We start from the raw sequence: 22,090 nt of genomic DNA on the forward strand, positions 1-22,090 counted from the left end.
GGAGCAAAGGGTCCCTGAGCCATCTTGGTAGTACAGGGCAGGAATGTTTAGAGAGGCCAGTTCTGGAAAATGGGGAAGATGCCTTCTGGAATATGCCTAAATTAGGCTACACACCAGAGCTTCATGAGCTCCCATCTAGTGCCTTGCGTTGGCTGTGGTATATATGCTGGGCCAGGTTCCTAGCCCTCACATCCACAAGCCAGCAGACCAATTCCCCTGGGGATGGTGAATACTGATGAGAGCTTTAGTCAATCCCCCCCATCTATAGCTTAGGAAAGTAAGTGCACTAGGGTGAAGAGAGTATCCTGTCCTGCTGCTACATGGGTAAGTTTTGGGGAGGGGAAAGAGATTGTTTTACTTGTGAGCCCTATTCTCCCCACGCCACCTGCGTGCGCACGCGCACACACCCACCCACCCCTGTGCGCTTAAATACAGCAAACTCACAACATCCATCCTTGCTTCTCTGCTTTTTAGTAACCTTTGCAATTTTAAAAACAGACTGTAGGGTAGCATCAGGAAGACAAGAAATGATAAATTTGAAGACAACATAAATCCTCTTTGCATTGTTTTAATTGTAACTGATGGAGAATAAATAATGTTTCTACAGAAAAAAATTACGGTCTAAAAATTAAGCAAACTGACAAAGTCTCCATGTTGGAAATTATTCCCCTCCCCCCCACACACACTCTGCTTGTCCTATATTGAATACCTCTCCTAATTTGGCAAATTTCAAGGCAGCTGTGTCTTAATAGTTGTGCAGGAGACATTGTTAACGAGTTCTTAGGGCCTCCTTATGACAGGGATCACTGACATTACAGCCCACAAGTGCCCCAAAGAAGCTTTCTAATACATGGACCATGGACATAATAGACCACGGTGGCATTTCCAGAACCAGTTTATCTTGTCAATATGTATTTAGGGACTCTAGAATATGTAAATTCTGACTGTAAAAACTCTAAAGCACAACGGTCTGCTTAGCAACATTTTAATCTGTAGATTCTTGACTCACCAGACAGCACAGTATCTCCATGTCACAACCTATGCACTCCTTTGTACATAACTCATTGCAACATAATATGGACTTTAACAGATCTTTGCTGGACCCAAGTACATCTTCATAAATCCTGATTTTCAATTATTGCACATTTGCATTCAAAAAGTCCTTCTTGCAATTACTGCACATTTACATTTCTAATCATTTTAAACGGAATAACTTTAAAATACCTTTACTTCTGTTCTTCAAACAGACAATGCAATTTTTTTTGTGATATGAGGTGAAACAGAAATCATTCTCAGCCGCCATAGTCTCCCAAGACATATTCAAAAGTTGCACTAATTTTAATATTTGTGCCCTATACCCATAGTGCACAAATCCATTAGACTATTGGCCTAAAAAATGTCAGGCAAAAGGTGATTAAGGGCAAAATCCTTCCCTTAAGTGTCGTGGCTCTAGGCGTGCTGAAAAAGGCATCAGATGTCTATGCAATGTACCATTTATACATCCTTTTAAACTGCAAAATAAAGTGTCAGCTCAGAAACAAATTTATATGTTAAATGTTGCCTCAGTGTTCCTGCAATCTCAGCTACAGAGAGTGAACAAAGGAGCACATCTGGTGGTGTGAGGAATCTACTTCTTTTGGACTTTTCAGAAAGCCAATGTCAGGCCTTACATTTTATTAGAATCCTACTAAAGACCAAGGCAATAAGACATTGCATGCAATTGTTATTCTTAATCTAGTCAGAATTACCTACCTCACTGTATGCAACATTTAAGTACATGCAACGCCACTGGGGTGTGCGTGTGTGGTTGTTCTTTATATTGTGTTAGCGCCTACAATACGCTAGGTGCTTTTCAAACACAAAGACTCTTTCAGACATCTCTCCTACTATAAGGTGAGGCCAAAGACAGAGATGGGGGAAGGGGAAAAGAGATAGGACCAAAGGCTTTTTTTCTTCCCCTCTCCTTGTCCTTGCTGTGGCCAAGAGGCTGTGAAAGGAATAGTGTTGTAGAGGCCCATCCCTCTCACAGCAGCCAGAAAACTCTGGAGAGGAACAAGAGAATGAAAGAGCCTCCTTTTTTCCAGGAGCTAAAACAGAGGAGGAGCTTTAAATCAGACTCCTACTAGCTACAGATAGATACAAAAGATGGAGCCTCCAAATATATTCCATTCTCCTCTCAACCTCCACCCCAGCCCACCCAGAGTCTGGTTTAAAAAAAATAAATAATAAAAAAAAAATCACAGCACCCTCCCACTTCCAAACTTATGGTGCTGGCATGAAGACTGGGCTTCTTAGACATCACATACTACAATACTGCCTTTAACCCTGGCCTGTGCCCCCCAGCCCTCATCTTTCATATCCGTCTCTCCCTAGTGGGTTAATCCAGTTAGCAGGTGTTCAGTGAGTTTTGCAAGACCTAGTCTACTAGATTTCATAGACAAGAAGCTAAAATTTTCTTTTGCTTAACTTCATCCAATTACTCCTGGAAATCCTGACAGACCCTTAGCAAGATATCACCATGTACATTTATACTGTGCTCCTGAAATTATGCTTTGATTAATAAGTGGGGTGGATAAGAAGGCCACAGCATGAAGGCATGTTCTTCTATGCTGTCTGACTACAAATGAGACATGCTGATGTAACAAATAATAGGTATACATCTATTACAAGGCACTGAAATAGAGCAAGACATAAAATGTTATTGCTATAAAAATTAAAATGGTGAGGAATATTTGCCTCCCTCTCTGATCAAACAGCAGAACGCAACAGTATTAAACATCCAACAGTACATTTAAAAAATAGGGTTTTGCAATGTTTTGCCAGTCAAGCAGGAACTCATAACAGCTGTACCCTGATGCTTTTTTGCTTTGCAGGAACCAAGTACCAGCACTTACTACTTCTGACTCTAGACAAAAAGCATATCATTTTGCCTGAACAAAGATGCAAAAATACATGAGAAATAAAATGTGAATGAAAAGACAAAGGAGAAAGGAAGGAAACTGAACCATTCATTTGAAGACTGGATTGGATCTACTCTTCTGATCTCTTTTCTACCTTCCCAATATCCGCCTGTGCTCAGCTCCTTACTCAGATTCGTGCCATGGTATTATTATTAATAAACAGTAATAATACCTGATTTAAGGTATGCTGCTCCCACAGATCATGTTTTCCATTAAAAAAAAAATCAGAAGTTTTGTATTACATAAGAAACAGTCAGCCATGCAAAACACCCTGCTATGGAGAACTTCACTAAGGAGGGACAAATAAGTAAAGGGACAATACTTGAAAATGCAAAAAGGAGAGATGAGAAAACTAATTACTGATCATATCTGTGGCTGAGATATAAACATGGATCAAATAATAAAATTAAGGAGGCAAATGTATGAACCATATACAAGAATAAGGAACAACATGCTTGTTCAGACCAATGGTCCATCCAGTTTGGTATCTCTCTCTCTTACGGTGGCCAGCACCAGATGCTTTGGAAGAAGGTGCAATAATCTCTAGTGGATAATTATGGAATAACCTGTCCCCAGGGAAAGTTTCTTCCTCAATCCTATCATTTAGTTGTGGGGTATTGCTCTGAAGCATAAGAATTCACAGTGCAGTCCTTATAAAATATTTTAAAATTCTAACTATAGAAGTTCTCATTATCCAAATAAACATCTAATCCCTTTAAAAAAAATCTCACTAAGGTCTTGTCCTCACTGATAATCTTGTGGTAATGAGTGTCACTGGTTAATTCTACATTATGTACAAAAATATTTTCTTTTATCATTTCATGAAATGTCCCCAGGTTTTTGCAGCAAGAGAAGACTTAAATAGAAGCACCTGCTTTACCATCTCTATACTATTCATTATTTTGCACACCTCTATCACATCCCTTTTTACTCACTATCTCCCTTCATGTGGAAGTATTTCATTGCCTTTAATCATTTTGATCACTTTTCTCTGAACTCCCTCTATTTCTGCTCTATCGATTTTGGGACAGAATGACCAGAACTCAACAAAGCATTCAAGGTGATGACAACCACTGAGTTATAGTAATTGAGTTTCAGTAATTTCAACTTTATTTGCTATCCCAGCCTTTATACTTCCTAACATTTTTGTTTGCTTTTTGGACGACCGTCATCACCGAAGTTTTAATGGCGAGCATTCAGTGTTGCCCGCCCAGGCCTCTCTCTTTGACAGGCTTAAATAACAATATTTTCCAATTTGATCTTCAGCATGTGAGAGCAGGAAGCCATGTCACCTCAAAAGATGGCATCTAAGCTTAAAAGACAGCAGAGTCCACAGAGAGAAGCAAGATTGGAGCAGACCACTTGGCTACTCCCTAAAGACACTGAAACTGGAAGGTGATGGCAGACTGATGGGTCTTTCCCCTAATAACACTCTCTACAGTACACCTCTGCATCAGTAGTGTCTAAAGAGAATGAGATAAGATGATCAAAATGTCACAAGCACAAAAAAATGATTTAAAAAAATACCAAGCCCGCCAGTTTTTGCCTTTCCCACTCCCATTTCCCAGAAGTATTCTTTTCTCTTCCTCCTCTCCCAGTTTTAAAACTGAAAACAATTATCCAAACAGGGAAGCCTGCTGCATTTTCTCCTCCAGGTTACCACTAACTTTCATTGGAGAAAAAGGGAATTACTCACACTCCTGGGGGCAGGGTGCAAAGAACTGGAACCCTGATCTTTGGGCCTTGCCTTGGGAGGCAGTGACTTTTTTTGCTCTGTTATCTAATTTCTCCCAATAGGGTTCCCCGCTTGTCATCTGTAGTTTCCTCAAAGACCTGAGTCGATACTGGGAGTTCTACAGGGCCTTATGTCTAAATGATTGCCAGGACTCTATAACAAGCCCAATGCTCCCCTGAGTGCTGTTCTGTACAGTCTTGCCAGTGAACCTCTCATGGTTAGCCAAGGCTTGCAAAGATCTTTGATTGTGTACAACCATTTTATTTTGGGGCTAGAGATTTCTGCCACAAGCAGTTTAGCGGAATATGAATGATTCATTACAGTGCTATACAAATGTAGTTAATTAATTACTTGCCTCAGGCAGAGAAATTAAGTTTTGGGTAAGGAAGTTCATTTGACCTTATTTCAGCACCTAAAGATTGAAGGTGTGATTTTCCCCCTTTTTCTTTAACTTCAGACTTGCCAGTTGAAACTGTGTCAATGTCCAATGTTTAAGGAAAGCATCATGTAAATCATCAGCTTGCTACTGTAGCCCTTTGAATTTGCATTCCTTAAAATAGGTACCACAAAAATATCTGTATGTTATGTCACACACAATCCTGCCTGATCCTATGTCTCTGTGCAAGGGCCAGGCCCAACAGCAATCCCTGTGCTCCATCAGCACAAGGACAGCTCTTTTTGTTACTCCCTGGTGCGCAAACACTCTAAAGTGAATGAAGGGATGGGATTCTAGCTACATGCTACATTCTGGCCAGCAGAATTAACCAGCTGTGCAGAAGGGACCCAAAGAGATGGTGGTTGCATCAAATAATAGTGCACACTCTGTGCTTGCAGGAGCTCCCAGAACTCCCCTGGGGATAGTGTAACCCCACAATACTTCTAGAACAGGGTTGGGTACAAAAGGTACACGATCTGGGCCACCCATGTTTCTTTAATTTACGATGCATCCACACTAGGAAAAAAAAAGGTGGTTTTTTTTTTACTGCACGTTAGCTAACTTGGTAACTAGCACTGGTAAAAACCCTCGTAAAGACAAGACTGTAGCTTTCTCCCATGTGAGCAGGTTGAGGTAAAGGCTATGGGCGTGTCTAGACTGCCACCATAGGGTGTGAATGCAAATCAAGTACACATACCTGATCTAGCTGTAGTCTAGCTCGCTCAAGTCCCGGAACAGTGAAGCCATGGCAGCGTGCAGGCCCGTGTAGGCTCGCTGTGTGAATAATTACCCAGGGTTCCAGGTTGGTTTGTATAGCCTGCCCTGAAGCACATGCTGATGCAGCTTCACTGCTGCGGGTCCCTGCGGTAGTTAGATTAAAGATAACATGGGTATGTCTGCTTGAGCTGCAATTGCATCTCCGACTAAAGTGTAGATATACCCCATGGGGGAGCCTAGCATTTACCTCAAATTGCTAACATGTGTGAAAACAAAAAAACTTCATTAGGATTTTACCCTGCATTAGTTAAACTGTGGTAAGAACACACCCTTTCACCTAAATAAAAAACAACCAAAATCTCCTCTCTCCATACTTGCCTCTCCAACTACCAATTCATTGCCTCTGAGATCCTCAAGCATGGAGTCTACTCAGGCCCAGTCCCGCCAGGATCACTCTCAGCAGCTACTGAAATCAATGTGATTTGAAGGTACTCAGCATGTCCCAGAATATGCTTATCACCTCAACTGCCAGAGCACGTGGATCTGCTGTAATCCAATTCCACCCCTTCACTACCCCTTGCGAATCTCCTCTTACCAAGTGTCCTCCTGGTTAAGTATCAGGCATATTTTCATTCTCTTTGATCTTTCTGCCATTTTCAAAACAAACACTGTCGCTCCACTTCTGCTCTCTTCCTGGGGCTTTTGAGACTCTATTCTCTCCTGGTTCTCCTGCCTCCCATCCTTCTTCAGCTCCCTACTGGCATTCTTCAGGGTTCGGTCCTCACGCCTCTCCTCTTTTCTTTTGACTCTATGCCTAGGTGACCTCATCAGCTCTCATGGCTTCAGTTATCATCTCTAAGATGATGATTCATACCTGTCCCTCCTTGACCTCTTCCTGTCTGTTCAGTCTTGCATATCTGACTGCCTCCGGGACATTCCATCCTGGATGTCCAGATGCCAACTCAAACTTCAGAGGGTGAAAACTGAACTCCTCTCGCCTCACAAACAGTTCTGAGCCCCTTCCATTTCCACCACTATCCTCTCAGTCACCCAGACAGGCAGCCTTAGTGTTTTACACTCCTCTTTTTCAGATCTTTTTAATTCTCAGACTACACCAGCTCTAAATTCATCCTCTACTCCCCATGCTACTGCTAAAACCTTTCTTCACTTTCCACCTTGAGTACTGCAACCTCTCACTCTTTGGACTGCTTACTTCCCACTTCATCAGTCCACCCCAAAATGCAGCTGCTAAAATGAATTCCTCTCTCATGGGTCTGACCATGCCCATCTACGTGCTCAAGTTCCTTCACTGACTTCTCACTTTCTGCATTAAGCTCAGCCAACATAGCTGGAAATACAGTTTCATTACTTCCTAGCATTCCATAAGAAATTTATGGCACCTGTAGCAAGAAAAGAGTTAATAGTTGTAAATCAAGCTCTATTCTTTTAAAATTATTGTGGTCAAAGACCATTTAAAATGAGGAAGACTGAAATATACCACTGTACCACAAGGTAAAAATCAGAATTCTGGTATGTCCCAAAGGTCTGTAAACTGAAAGCCTACCTTGTTTGTGCTTTTGTATTTCTGGGGTTACTGGGTTATCTCATAACTAGTAGGATATTGCTATTAGTCTGTATCCCACTGAAAATTAGAGATTGAACAGACTAACATAAAAAGGAAGGGAGATTACAGTACTATGCGTCTGAGAGTCTGCTAAAGGGTACATGCAACTGAGGTTATACACATAAGCACACACATACACGTTTGTTAAAAGAAAAGGCACCTACAATCTCTTCTTACTGTGCTTGCAATTATATATACACAAGGCTGTGGAAACTGAAAAAAGGATGTTGATGTAATCTATTTACACATCAAGTCAATTAAACTGGAAATGCATATTTTTAAAAAGTGGCTTAGTCTGTTTTTAGGGATAAATGAATCATGCTAATACTGTAAAGTACCTGCGACTTCTTTGCAGATCTCTTAATTTAATTTTCATGGGGCTTGCTGTCACTAGCAGTGTGTGTGTGGGGGGGAGAGAAGCACTTTTTAAAAGGTACATAGCATGGCCTGATTTCTTCTCTCCATTGCACCGGTGTAACCAATAGGGAGTTTAACCCAATGTGTATTTCCAGGATTCCAAGGCTATCTCCATACTCCACACGGCTTCACTTACAATTTAATCAAAGGCAACTATAATTACACTATCAGGGCTCTAATTTTGAAGAGACATTAGCAAAACCATAGTTACTTCATTAAGCTGTAGACCAGTGGCTGACAAAGGACTAGCAGATCCCAAATAATATTTTGCTCCTCTGCTGAGAGCAAACTAAGCAGACTTTTGTTAATTCAAGAACCAGCCTGAGTGTCAAAAGCTGTGAAATAAAGTGGCAAGCACCACAAACAGTGAGCAGCCCCTGAGAGAGTTATTACATTTTCAGTCAAAAACCTCTCTCTGACCTTCAGGAAATGAGCTCTGCCTACTGTATCAGTTTTAACTAGCTCTAATTAAAAAACCTTCAAATCTGAAGTAAAATGTAAAGCAACACAACAAAAGAAACTCATATTAAACAAGGACGTGGGGTACCATCTGTGAGGATATTTCTGCATGGATGGTTTTATGCCTCTTCTAGTTCTCTCCTTCTCCTAATTGCTGACTCTAGCAATATCCAAACAATTTGTCATCTCTCTCTGTATACACTGCTTTTACAGAACATAAAAAGCGAATAACTTACCAGTACAAACACCTGTGATTTTATTGTCACTCTCCTGGAATACCTTTTGCGGTTTTGCTCAATCCCAAAAGGAGTGGGGGGAGGATGTGATAGCAGTTGTCTGCTGAAGGACACTATATTAATTCCAATATAACCACAAACACCCCCCAGTGATTTGTTGCTGACAGCATGGCGAAATATCACACAAGATTGATTCCACGTAACACACTCTTCCAAATACCGATAATTAAGTCAGGCAAACTCTACTGCTGCACAGTGAAGAAAAAGTTGATGCACCAAGGCAGAAACACCGGTCTAATCAATTCATAGCAACGACGGTGAAACCAATGAATATATGCACTAATTTCTATGGCAACTAGAGAGAGTTTTCCCCACTAGCTGTTAACACGTGGTCATTAAGGTAACTGTCCTCCTGGCTTCTCTCTGGTCACTATGCTGAATACTTGCTCATTACATCCATTCTGTGTCTCCTGTTCTATTTTCCTGCAGTCCATTAAGTAGCAAGCTAAGCATCAAGCATCTGACAGTAGTGCACACATACCCTACATGCAAACATACTTTTCTGTCTCTCACACACACAAAATCACAGCACTCACCGTCACGGGCTGCCTCCCCGCGACTGCAGTTGCTGCATATGTGTTTGATCTCCTTGCCTATGTGACAGTGTATCACAAAAGATACATTGTTGTTGTTGGTAGCAGGCTCCTTCAGTGGCTTCATCCTCACTAGATAGAAAGCCTTTTTTTTAGGTTTCTCCCCACTCATGTCTGGAACAGAGCCCTCCCTGCAGCCCGAAGAAGAAGAAAAAGCAAGCATCCCAGGCTGCCTGATGTGTGTGGAATCCGCCATCCGTTCACTCTCGCCTTAGCGTTTATCTGCCACACACACACCAAGGATTAAGGAGAAGAGGGAAGGGGAGTGGGAGGGGGGAGAGCGAGCAGGGAGAAGCACTGCCTGAGCCTTGGTGGCCTCTGTGACCCAGCTGCCTTAACCAATCCAAATGATCTTGGCTGGAGGATGCTCTCAGCATGTCGCTCCTCTATCCATACCTGTGATACTCCTCAGCCATGGATTCTAAACAGCTTCATCAGCAAATCAGAGCTTAATTATTTTCAGCTACCTTTCTTGCTGCATGCTTCCCATGAGTGCAGAGCTGCCCCCATGCTCTCCCCCACAACGCCTCCTCCCTTTCCCTCACCCCCTCTTCTGGTGAACAAATGTGAGAATTACCATACAGAGTATCAGTGTTCTTGGAAACCTTTGGTACTGTGCGCGCAGGGACAGTCAATGCTGTGTTCCTTCTGCAGGACAAGCTGCAATTCTCCAGCCCACTGAACACAACAACATTGCCTGTTCTCAGGCAGCACCACAGCCTGTTCCATTATAATTAATATTTTACACACAAAGGAAAATCATTCAGTATATTGATATAGGCTGGCTCCCCCTTTACTGCTCCTCTGCATACTCCCTTGGCTATTTGAGAACTAAAGACCATTGGACTATATGCACCAATCACAGCCAGTTTGGCTCTTCTCTTTTTTTAAATAGTCCTTTCACTCTGGCTTTTCCAAATTCTGTTTGACTCTTAAAATACAGAGGAGGCATCTGTCTGGTGGTTCTCAATGACAGCCATTGATACTAGCTGGCAATGACTGGTGACATCAACACAGGCTTCTTTGGAATGGAATTGCTCTTCCTAGACCAACCCTGACCATGGCTCACCAAGGAGGAGGGCAGCCACTGTGGGTCTGTTCAGACTACTAATCTCAGGATGAATACCCTCTCTTTGTCTCTTCGCCTCCTTTCCTAAACTGCAGCTGCTCTGGAGAGCTGCAATACCATCTCTGGATACTTGTAGTCAGGGCAGTGGCTTTTCAAAGGCCCTCACAAAGCTCCTGGCTTATAGGGGAATATTTATCTAATGTCATATGATCTCTCATCCCCTTTGCTGACTGACTGCCCCATAGGAAAAAACAACATTGCCCAGATTCAGAGTTCTGTAAAGATACCAAGCAGCTTCAAATTGTCTGACCCTCTGCTGAAGCAGTGCTTCAGGGAAGGACCTGGAACACTGAACAGAGATGTACTTTGGGGAGGGGAGGGGGAATGGCGGGAAGAGGAGGGAGGGAAGCGAGGGAGACTTGGGTCCTGCAGGGCCTGGGGAAAGAAGTATAGGAGAACAGGGGAAGGGAGAGATGAGGAAAAAAATCACATGAAGAGGGAGCGCTGTTCCTGTAAATCTGTAGCTGGAAAGAGGTTGGGTGAGTTCTAGGCTGAAGCTCTACAATGTAGCTGAGACAGAGAGTAATTTTAGGGATAGTGCTGGTACCTTTATTTTTAATAAAGTTCCCTGTTCAGTGATAGAAGAAAGCGACTCACTCTGCAATTCTTTGCCATTGTCACATGACATATTCTAATACACTCCATAGGCTAAACAAGACTGTCCCTAAGCCCTACCAGTTTTCATTCCATTCTTACCCACAACTATCATTGAAACCAAGAGGAGTTTTGCCTGATCAAGGAGGGAAACTGAGGCAGACTTCAGGATTTTGCCCAATGTTTTTAATTAATATTTTCTGTCCCTCTTCCATGATTTTTCAAAATAAACGAATAAATAAAAACACATATGATGAACTGCTGCCCTGCTTACCATGCATTGTTCTGATGCAGGTGTCACTTCTCCCCTGGCAGCACTGGGAACTGAACCTTGAGATGCCTTTTACAGCAAAAATTGCAATGCTTCATTTTTCTGGGCATGGTTCGCAGTCAGATTAGATACTGTTAGATCTCACTGCAACATGGGCTGAAAAATGCTCCCAGTAGAATCATGCCATTTACTCAGCCATGCAACACAGCCTACACATCACCCTGCGGGTGTGTTTGTGTCAAATGGAGTCAGTCACTTCAGGTTAGCTACATCACTAGCATCACACAAGGTTTGATCCTGCATTAGTTGCTCATCTAAAGTTCCCCATTGACTTTAGTGGGAGTTTTGGGGGCACAAGAAATGCAGGATTAGAGTCTCAATAGCAAGCAAACAGATAGATGTGATAATAGATGTGCATCCCATTTATAAGGGTGAATGCATTTTAAAAAGTACTCTCGTTAACTGGGATTGAGATTAAGTCACTCAGCAAACATGTATGTTAAATTAAAAATTTCAAAAGAAAACAGCTGAAAATTAGTTGCTTCTTCATTCATTGGCCTAAATAGGAGCTCAGGTCTGGATTTCCTCTACCACCATCTCGCTAACTCCTCAAATTGGGTAAAACACGGTTATAAATCAAAAAGTAGTTCTGTAAACATTAGGGTACCACAAGCTACGTCATGAACTTCTCAAAGTTCAGGGATGCGTACAGTTGGAGTTTTACATTGCCACAATGGAGAAGTAGGTCAAGAGAGGCAAAGTAACTCCAGATGTGAGCTTTCCCAAAGTGTAGAGGGTTTCAGATCTAGCCCTCTGGTTTGGTCTAACTTTTTATTCAACATATCTGCTCCTTGCTGACCAATCCTGGAGTACTGCACAAGGCTTGAGTAAACAAGCCTTGCATGGTAGGCCTCTGAAGGAGACTGGAAGTGCAGAGTACTCATATAGCTGCTGCTAGATGGGGGCAAATGGTTTTGTGGTTAAGGCACTGGGCTAGGTCTCAGGAGAATATAGTTCAATTCCTGACTACCACAGGCTTCTTGTGTGACCTTGGATAAGTCACTTAAGATTGCTCTGTCTCAGTTCTTTGTCTATAGAATAGGGATGAGAATATTTCTCTAGTTCACACAAAAGTGTTATGAGAAAAAATTCATAGACGTCTAAGAAGTGCTCAGAAAAATACAGAGACTGAGGCAATATAAACAGACAGGCAGTAGTAGAGGCTGCACTTGCTACCCACCCCTCCATTAGCCAGGGATGCCAACTACTGTATCTATTTAATTACACCCATGGCCATGCCTACACCTCTCTGTTGGTTTACCCATCGTCATACCTCCATGACCCTTCACGCTGTTGTGGAGGACACCACCATAGGATGCTGCCCCACAGTGTGCACCTGCAGGCCTTCCCCACTGGACAGTGGAGCCCCAGCTATTCTGTGGTGTTTTGGGAAGCACGTATGGTAACAAGCTTGCCCAATGGGCAACACAGATTCCATTAAGATCTGAACCCAAATTATCCATGAGAAAGTTTGGCATGCAAACAAGTCCTGAACCCATCTGCCAATACTTCTTTTGTAACATGCACTTCACTATAACATGCAAACTGCTTTCATTCCCAAGAGCTGCCTTATAGAAAGTCTGAATTTGCCACAGCTCATAAGACAAAAATATGTTTTAATTATGATCTGTGTAATTACGGTAAAAGCTGCCGCTGCTAATCATTTCTAGCACAAATAATGGAAGATGAACATACTGCAGTATTCCTACAGGAAATAACTCACTTTGTCTTGTTTTTAACAAAAGCCAAAAAAGCCGTAACAACCCTTTCTGTTCACTGCCTGAATATGTGTTTGCAAACCTAGCACTCCTTACTGCATTTTGGCACCTAAAAGATGACAGAGACAGAGTGATCTTTTGGACTGGGCATCAGGAAACCTGTGTTCTATTCCAACCTCTGCAACTGACTTTCTATGTTACCTTGGGCAAGTCATTTCACCTCTCTGTGTTTCCATTTTCCTTCTCCTCCTTTTGCTGTAAACGCCGCAGGACAGGAACTGTCTTTTATAATCTCTTTGTCTAGAACAATGGGTTTAGAATCTCAGTTGTGGCCCTAGGCCAGCTATAATACAAATATCACCTTCACCACCAATTTGGAATAAAGAAGTCTCCAAACCAGAAACCCAGATCTGAATACCATGAAACCTGATAATAGCTCAGATCAAGATTCACATTCAGATCCAAACTTTGAGCTCCGGTTCACCTCCCCCCGGAACTCATTTCCTCATATCTCAAGATTACCGGGCTGGGAACTTCCTCTTTATGACACTGTTTAGTGGTTTTCAAATTATTCCTGTAAAGGCAGAAAGAAGCAATGGAACCAGTCAGCTAAAACCACACAGGCTCAGATTTTCAGGTGCCCCAGACCAGTACTCAGTTCCACTGGAGAGTGGTTAAAAGAGGGTTTTCTGCCCACCTTCTCCAATCCCATGGGGCTCAGAGCAACTCAGAGGCTTGAAATCAGCTGGAGCACTGTACACTTTGGCCATGCCCTTTCCTGCTCTTTATGCAGAGGAGCAGGTGTTGGGATTGTAAGAAAGCTTCCCACCAGGTCCTCTTTACAGCAGCAGATTGGCACAAATGATGTATACTGGGGTTAAGGATCTGTATCCCCATAGATTTTAGGTCATAGGCTGAGGCCATGTCAGTGGCTGCTAGCTGAAAGGTTAGTGATCCTGCAACATTATATTAAACCCGTACTTTGCATAGCTCTTTAGCCTTATTTACTGAATAAGTATTTATTTTGTTCACTTGACCTATTTGTTTTAATATCTACCTGCTGATCTACATTTGGGATCTCTTTGTGTGTGGCAAATATTGAATAACTTTTCCCTTTTTGTTTCCTCTTCCCTTTTTACTATGAACTGTATACTATAGTGCAGCTAGTTATCAATGGGCACAGTATATATAAACATTGTACCGTACTGCCATTCAGGGCAGGACAAGACTATAAAGTATAGTTAGAACTAGGGCAGGTCTTAAAATGAGGAAACCCCCTTTAACATTTAACCAAAACTTTTCTCCCATTTTTTTGATGCAATTCGAAATGTCAGCAGATTTTTTCCCCCCAATATATTTCAAAATATTTTGACCCACTCTAGTTAACAAATAATAGGGAGCCTGCAGTGCTTTCTCCATCAGACTATTTCAGAGAAAGCTCATCAACAGTGTACTATTGCTGCAGCTCTGCTAAACCTTGTCATGGCATCAGGGGGAGAGGGGAATTGAGTTCTAGGTTTTTACAGCTGGAATTAATTACAATGCTGTCCCTCCTCCCATCCCAGTGCAGAAACCATTGTTAGGGATGGTGATGACAAGAAAGTGCCAAGCTGAACCAGAATCTGGTCTGGTGGTGTGTCTTATAGGCAATTATTCCATCACAAACAGCCCAGCCCAGTAAATGGAAGCATACAATCAAATACTACAGGCTGTGTGCAATGACTAACTAGATACATGTGCTATCAGGTACTACAAGGTAGACTATATTTATGTATTTTATTGTACTATTTAAATATCTAAAATCAACAATCGCCAAATTGAGAAAATATGTATAAACTGACCCAATGACAGCAAAAGACCGATCAACCATCAATATAACATCCCATTCAACAGCACCCTCTACTTATCACCTGGGAAAAGCCTAGAAAACCAGATGACCCTTTTAGGAAACCAGAAAGTTGCAAAGAGTGGAGAATCCCTCATTGAGAATTCCTTGCCAGCAGCTATCTAATGGTAAAGCTATTGGTGTGTGTGTGTGTACACGTACAGTGCCAAGTACAATGGGATCTGGGTCCATGACTGGGGCTCCTAAGCACGACTGCAATACAAATAATAACCAACAGGTTTTTTAGATACGGAGTGTGTGTGTGTGTAACACTTACTTTTTAAAATTTAAACATTACATAAACTCCAGCCCAACAGAGCAACCAGAGCCTGGTGTAGACCACAGCTTGCGACTCCCTGCAGTGCAGAACCCCACCTCCTGAAATTGAGGGCAACCTTTGGTTTCTGCAGACACACCCATGTCTTTCCACAACAACCACAGCTGCTCCACACAGAGCCCAAGAGTCAGGAGAGCACAAATGTTACAGAAACATACAAGGAGAAGGGAACGGAATCGCCCTTTCTTGGTTTCCCCCATGTTTTTAAACTCCGATTAACAACCCATGTGGAACTTCTTGTTCTTCTCGCTGGGCCCACGATGTCCCAGGTGCATGCTGTGTTGTTACACAGTCATTCCTTCACTTAGGAGAAGCCCTGCTCTATTTTGACACACCACCATATGGTGCATAAAGCCTAACTGAAAAAGTTACCCACAAAGAGGACAGCTTGGGAACACCTGTTTGCTGCACTGTGACTAACTGCTGGTGGTAAAATATACTTATGGAAAAAAAGGAGGTGTGTATCAGCCTATCCATCATCCACAAGTGCAGGGGAAAGACTGCTGAGCTGCCATTTGAATCCTGAGTAACACACACAATGCCAAACCTACACCCGTAATAGGTGAATGAAAGCTGGACGTGGCTATAAGGCTGTTTCCATTATGAGGTAGAGGTGCAATTCCCCTGCTTTTTGTACACGTTTGTGTTAGTTCTCATCAAGTTAGCGTGAGTATAAATAATAGTGTAGCTGCAGTATCAAGGACAGCGGCAGTGGATGCATGGCTGAGTCATGCCGAGGATATGCCTACGAATTTCAGATGGGTTTGTACTTGGCACAGCTCAGGCAGGCCTACGCTGCCACTACTGGTGCTACCATGATTACAATGCATCACACCTCAGCTTGTAGTGTAGACATAGCCTAAGTGAACACATGTAACGAACCAATATGGAGGTGGGGTCATAAGAGGGCAGAACTAATATTAGAGCCAGGTGGTGTTCTGAGCAGGAAGGAATATAGAAAATATTAAAAGGTGAAATTCTGGCTCTATTGAAGTCAATAGAAAAATTCCCAAGGACTTCAGTAGGGCCAGGATTTCCCCCTAAGTCTTTGGACCTGATTCAGATCTCTATGATACCAGAGTTAGTCAGCAGTGACACAAATGAAGTTGATGAAATTGCAACACTCTAATGCTGATGAGAAATCAGAATCAAGTCTATAATCCGGGGTGGGCAAACTTTTTGGCCCGAGGGCCACAACTGGGTATGGAAATTGTATGGCAGTCCATGACTGCTCACAAAGTTGGGGATGGGGTGAGGGGGAGAAGGGGGGCAGGGCTCTGGCTGGGGAGGAGGGGTTGGGGGTGCAGGAGGGTGCTCTGGGCTGGGACTGAGGGGTTCAGAGGGAAGGAGGGGGATCAGGGCTGGGCAGGGGGTTGGGGTGCAGGAAGGGTTCAGGGTGCAGGCTCTGGGTGGCTCTTACCTCAAGCAGCTCCAAGCAGCAGCGGCATGTACCCACTCTGGCTTCTATGCAGAGATGTGCTCTGTGTACCACCCTGTCTGCAGGCGCCGCCTCATGGGCCATGGTTCCCAGCCAATGGGCACTGCAGAGGCACTGTGCAGAGCCCCTTGGCTGCCCCTTCGCGTAGGAGCTGGAGGAGGGACATGCCACTGCTTCGAGGAGCCGTGTGGAGCGGGGCAAGCCCTCCACTCCACTCCCCGGCTGCAGCTTGAGGGCCGGATTAAAACATCTGGAGGGCCAGATGCAGCCCCCAGGCTGTAGTTTGTTAAACTGACTACAGCAGTGGTGGGCAATGTATAAACACTGCTGTTGTAAACCAAAGCCACAAAAATGCAAAGGCAGTGGCAATTTCTAGACTCACAAACACTTGTCAGTTTCCCAACCAGTTATGTACTGCCTGAAGTGGAATGAATACAAAGTGATACACATATCACAGCTTTTTCCAAAAACACCTCTTCCCTCTGCTCATAAAATAAAGTTAGCTCCCCACCTCCTGCTTCTTGCCCACCAGAGGGAGAGTCTGCTGCTACAAGACCAAGAAAAGCGTAGGAACACAGTTGTGTACCCATTTGGATTTATAATTCTTTACAAGGTTACACTCTTCTACAGAATACTCAGACAAGACCTGTGAGGCAAGGAGGAAGGGATAGAGACCAGATGAATAGCTTGAACATATGGTGGACATGAGGCTAAGTACTCAGCCAACTCTGTGAGGGATGCAGGCATGATTGCTTCATTTTCAGGGTTTTTTTGGCCTCCCTGCTGCCAAGAAATGGATATTTGAGCCAGCAAAAATATATGAGTAAGTAAAACTACCTATGACCAACAGGTATTGCAAACAAGGCACAAGTGCGAGCTGCTGGGAGAATTTCAGTATTACTTTTTGCAATTGTTTCATTTAATTCATGTTAATTTGAATGTGTTTGAGGATATGTTTTAGGATGACACAGTAAATACAGACCAAGGAATTGTCATAATTACTAGAGCAATGTGCAACCATTGCACTGCAACCTGAAATGATGTGAAACTTGCCAGGTTTCCAGTGTTGTTACAAACTCAGAATTCAGAGCAAACCTGTCTAAAGATTGGTTAGGGCTTGCAAACAACCTATATGAACCTAGTCTTCATTTTGGGTGACCTACAAGGCACCAGATATAAATCAGCATAGCTCCATTGAAGTAATCACGGCAAGTCCATAGCTTTGGTTAATTTTTTTCCTGCAGTTATTGCTTTCTAATAGCCTCCTTTGAAGGCAAGTGCTATGTGTTCTTCTCCTGAGATTCCCCGTAAAATTTGTACAGGTGTTTACCTTCTCATTCACTCATCCACTCACTCCTCACCACTGACCTGCCAGTGGCTACTGACTCCCATATAAATACCTCAAATGTCAAAATCAAGGGGAAAAAACCACATTGCCTATGACTCCTATATAACCATATCAAACTTCCATCAGCAGCTATAGTAGGCAGGGTAACCAAATATTAAGATAAGTTTGTTGTACATCTCAATTATCATTCTTTAAGATAATGGTATCACAACATTATTCTTTCAGGATTTTCACATGCTTTAAAAAGGAATTTATAGAAATATAGGCTAAGATTTTAAAAAATGTAACTAGTGATTTCTGCTGCCTCACTTTTTGGGTGCTCAACTTGAGCCCCTTGAAGGGGCTGATATTCACAAGGGAGGGCGCTCTGCACTTTCTGAAAGTCAGCCCTCTTTAAGAAGTCTCAAGCTGGACACTTAAAATGGAGACACCCAAAACCACTAGTCACTTTAAAATTTTTTAGCCATATAAGTTATAGATGGAAAGACCCATCAGACTATCCATTTCCACTCCCTTACGATGCACAATTGCTCTGTACATTCATTGTCTAGTGCTTTGCCTGGCCCATTTTAAAAAAGATCTTCCACCACCTCCTTTGAGAGAAGATTTGAGAAAATAGACCAAAATTCTGCTTTCACTCACATCAGTACAATTCTTCTGAAGGCAGTCAGATTGCACATGGTAGCTCAAAGCAGAATTTGGCCTCACAACTCTGTCTACATGGCTAATCAAATTTGTTTCTGGCAATATCAGCCAACATGGTTGCCTGGAAAAAAATATATACGATCCCCTGTTGATAATCCATAGATCTATTGCCACTTTTCCAGACAGACAAAGTTTGGAGGATCAGCCTGCTGAAATCTCTAATAAAGTCATACACCTAAAGTAAACTAGAATAAGATTCATCCCTGCTAAACAGAATAAAAAAAGAATTAATACAAAGCAAATACATGAATAGCTATTATCTAAAAAGTTCTCCACTGGCTAGCGGGATCACAAGACCATAGTGACAACTTATAATAGTAAATGTAATGGGATTGACTAGATTTTTTGTTTTTATAAGTGGCTCAAGTGCTAGTAGTTTAAAACATTTTACCTGAAGACCAGGAATATTACAGTGCATTAAACGCATTCACTTAGATGGTTCTCTCAAGACAAGCAGTTGGGAATTTAGAAAATAAGTTTTCTGGAGTTACCCCAGAACAAAGTCATTTGAGCTGGCTCAGTTTTACATAGCGAAAATATATGTGACTGTCAATATGGGTTTAGGCGAAGCATGAAAAACAGAAGATAGAAAGAATTCCCTGCTGTGGATTTCCTATAACAAGAGTAGGCATTGCAAATGTTAATAATGGTCATAAAATTCTCTCTCTTTAAAATTCATTCATAGTTTGTTTTTCTAATCATGAAAAATACAATGTGGCTATACATCTCTCCTGTTTCAGTGCATAACCTGACAGAGTTGATCTATCTTATGTAGTATTGGAGTACATTCTTTCCCCTGTTTTCTAATTGGCCTCTATCCTCTGCCTGTGCTGAAATACTTCTTTGGTCAAAGGTTGTCTAGCAAACTCTGCCATAACCAGTGTGTTTTAGGACCTTTCCAGTCTCTACGCTGGATGATGCATTTTGAGGAACCTTGGACCTGAGGATGTCAGAAAACATGGACCTGAAGAGAAATCATCCAGTCAGTGAGAGTTCAAGGCTTGAAAGAACCATGATGGAAGAGCACTCAAGGAAGGGGATCTGTTGGAAGAGAGAGACTGAGATAAAAGTTTGGGAGGACAAGAAGCAGCAAAGATGAGGTGAGGTATTGGGGCCAGAAAGAGGGAATTTGAGGTGCAAGGAAGAAGTATCAGATAGGGAGGGAAAGCAGAGAAAGGGGAGGAGCAGAAGGAAAGTTGTGAATATATGTTCAAAATATCCAGGGTTTAATTAAATTGACTGATCCTCCCAAACTTCAGAGGTTTCCCCATAACCAAAGAGCACCTTGCAATTTGGCATGGACAATATGGGATTCGGGGCTGCTAGCGATAAAGACTGAGGGCTAGTCTACACTTACCGTCTGGGTCGACGCGGTGAGTTCGACTTCTCGGAGTTCGAACTATCGCGTCTGATCTAGACGCGATAGTTCGAACTCCGGAAGCGCCGCGGTCGACTCCGGTACTCCACCACTGCAAACGGCGGTGGCGGAGTCGACCTTGGAGCCGCGGAGTTCGACCCCGCCGCCTCTGGACGGGTGAGTAGTTCGAATTAGGGTACTTCGAATTCAGCTACGCTATTCACGTAGCTGAATTTGCGTACCCTAATTCGAACCCCCTTTTTAGTGTAGACCAGGCCAGAGGCACACAATGTCAACCTCTCACTTTAATAAGAACTAAAATTCTCAATTAAAATAAAATTTAAAAAAAGGACAAAAATTCCTAGGACAGCATGCAGCTCCAGTTTACTTAATGGAAAGCCTGAAATTAAACAAGCAGCTTTTGACAGCATAATTAATGTCTTTCTGGATCTTGCTCTCCTTCTGCACAGACACAGGCTCCTCTGAACAGCACTAAAATCTGCATGAGGAGCCTTTCACGTTCTCCAAGAGAAAAACAACAACAGAAAAGGATTCTTCCTCTCCTCTGCCCATCCCCCTCTTCTCATTGCAGCTCACTCATTTTTCAGTGTCAGACTCTCCGCTCCTTAGCGGCTGCTCATGCTTTCACTGTGGATTGGTACGGTGCACAAAGAATATATGAAAAGTCTCACTGTGCGTCAGCCCCATGTCATTGTTCCCTTACTGTCCCAGAGTTTAGCAAAGCTAGGCTAGTCTCAATAATACCAGACAATACACGTGCCATCAATCGAGCTCACTGACAAAAGAAATAGCAAGTATTGTTTGCCTTTTTAAAGCCCTGAATAGCAATCAACAAAAGAAGCTGGAGTAAGCTAATGGGTCTAAAGAAATAGCTGCATAATCAGGTTCTTCTGAAATCCTGGTATGTATTTTAAAATAAAATTTGCTCAACATTTTAACATCTGTCCTTGGATAATTATAAAGTCCAGAGATCCAGAGTTGTGTTTGAGCGAGTTGTGTTTTAAAGAGAGTCTTTTCATATAGAAAGGAAATTTAAAAACATAGCAAGCATACCTAAATGTAGTCAACTTTCTCATGCATATTTTAAATAATTTACCGCCTTATGTTTTAAAGCTCTTTGCAATCCTCACATGTAGTATGTGGTAATTATTAATAATGATGTTAGTGAGGGAGAGTAGAGTAACAGTTGCTCTTCCTATTTGTTAATTATCATATCTCTTGATATTTCAGTTAGGAATTTCCTCCCTCACAAGCCCAGTTGCTCCACCTGTATGACATTGCAGTGAAATCATAATACTCCATTTGTGAGATCACAGCTTTTGTGAAACTACAGACTGCAGTAATACATAACCAGAAGTTTACAATGTCACTGAAAGTTCAAGAAGCAGAAGAAGCCGGGACATACGCTTTCAGAAGAAAGTCCTCAGTAAAACATACATTTTCAACCAGCGTAGTGGGAGTGCAGAAAAATCCTGGCATTACACACTGCCCCTTTTTTTTTTTTTTAAATTACTCTCAGTTTGTATTACCATAGTGCCAACAGGCCCCAGCTGAGATCAGGGCAGTATTGTGCAATTCTCTGTACATAAACATAGGGATGGACTTTTTGTCCTAATGATCTTTTCTTTCAAGTTTTCTCTAGCATAATAATCCTCTGAGCTGAAAACATTCAAGCTTCAGGACCCAAGGACCTGATCTTGCAGGATGCACTAGTACATTGTAAGATGCAGAACACTCCCAATTTCCAATGACAGCGAGGGGGCCTTCAGTCACTCTGCAGGATCAGGCCTGAAAATTTACCAGGGCTATGAAATTCACAGTACAAGGCAAAAAAAAAATATTTCTTTGCATCAATATGTAGAACACTGACATTGTTTGAGGGCTGTGTTCAGTGGGAGTTTTGTGCAAACATCAGGGGGAAAATGTAGCCTTCACAGTGCTTCAAGTTGTTTGCTCTGTAGTAAACACTTCTTTTGTGCAGAAGATGCTG

General features: G+C 42.4%; 1 protein-coding gene across 6 annotated transcripts in view; it reads right to left on the minus strand.

Annotated features, from left to right (window-relative positions):
• Positions 1–22,090, minus strand: part of PHACTR1 (phosphatase and actin regulator 1) — a 302,761-nt gene that overhangs the window by 196,345 nt on the left and 84,326 nt on the right. The window lies entirely within an intron of this gene.

Source organism: Mauremys mutica, chromosome 2 (genome assembly GCF_020497125.1).
Source record: "Mauremys mutica isolate MM-2020 ecotype Southern chromosome 2, ASM2049712v1, whole genome shotgun sequence".
Taxonomy (NCBI): Eukaryota; Metazoa; Chordata; order Testudines; family Geoemydidae; genus Mauremys; species Mauremys mutica.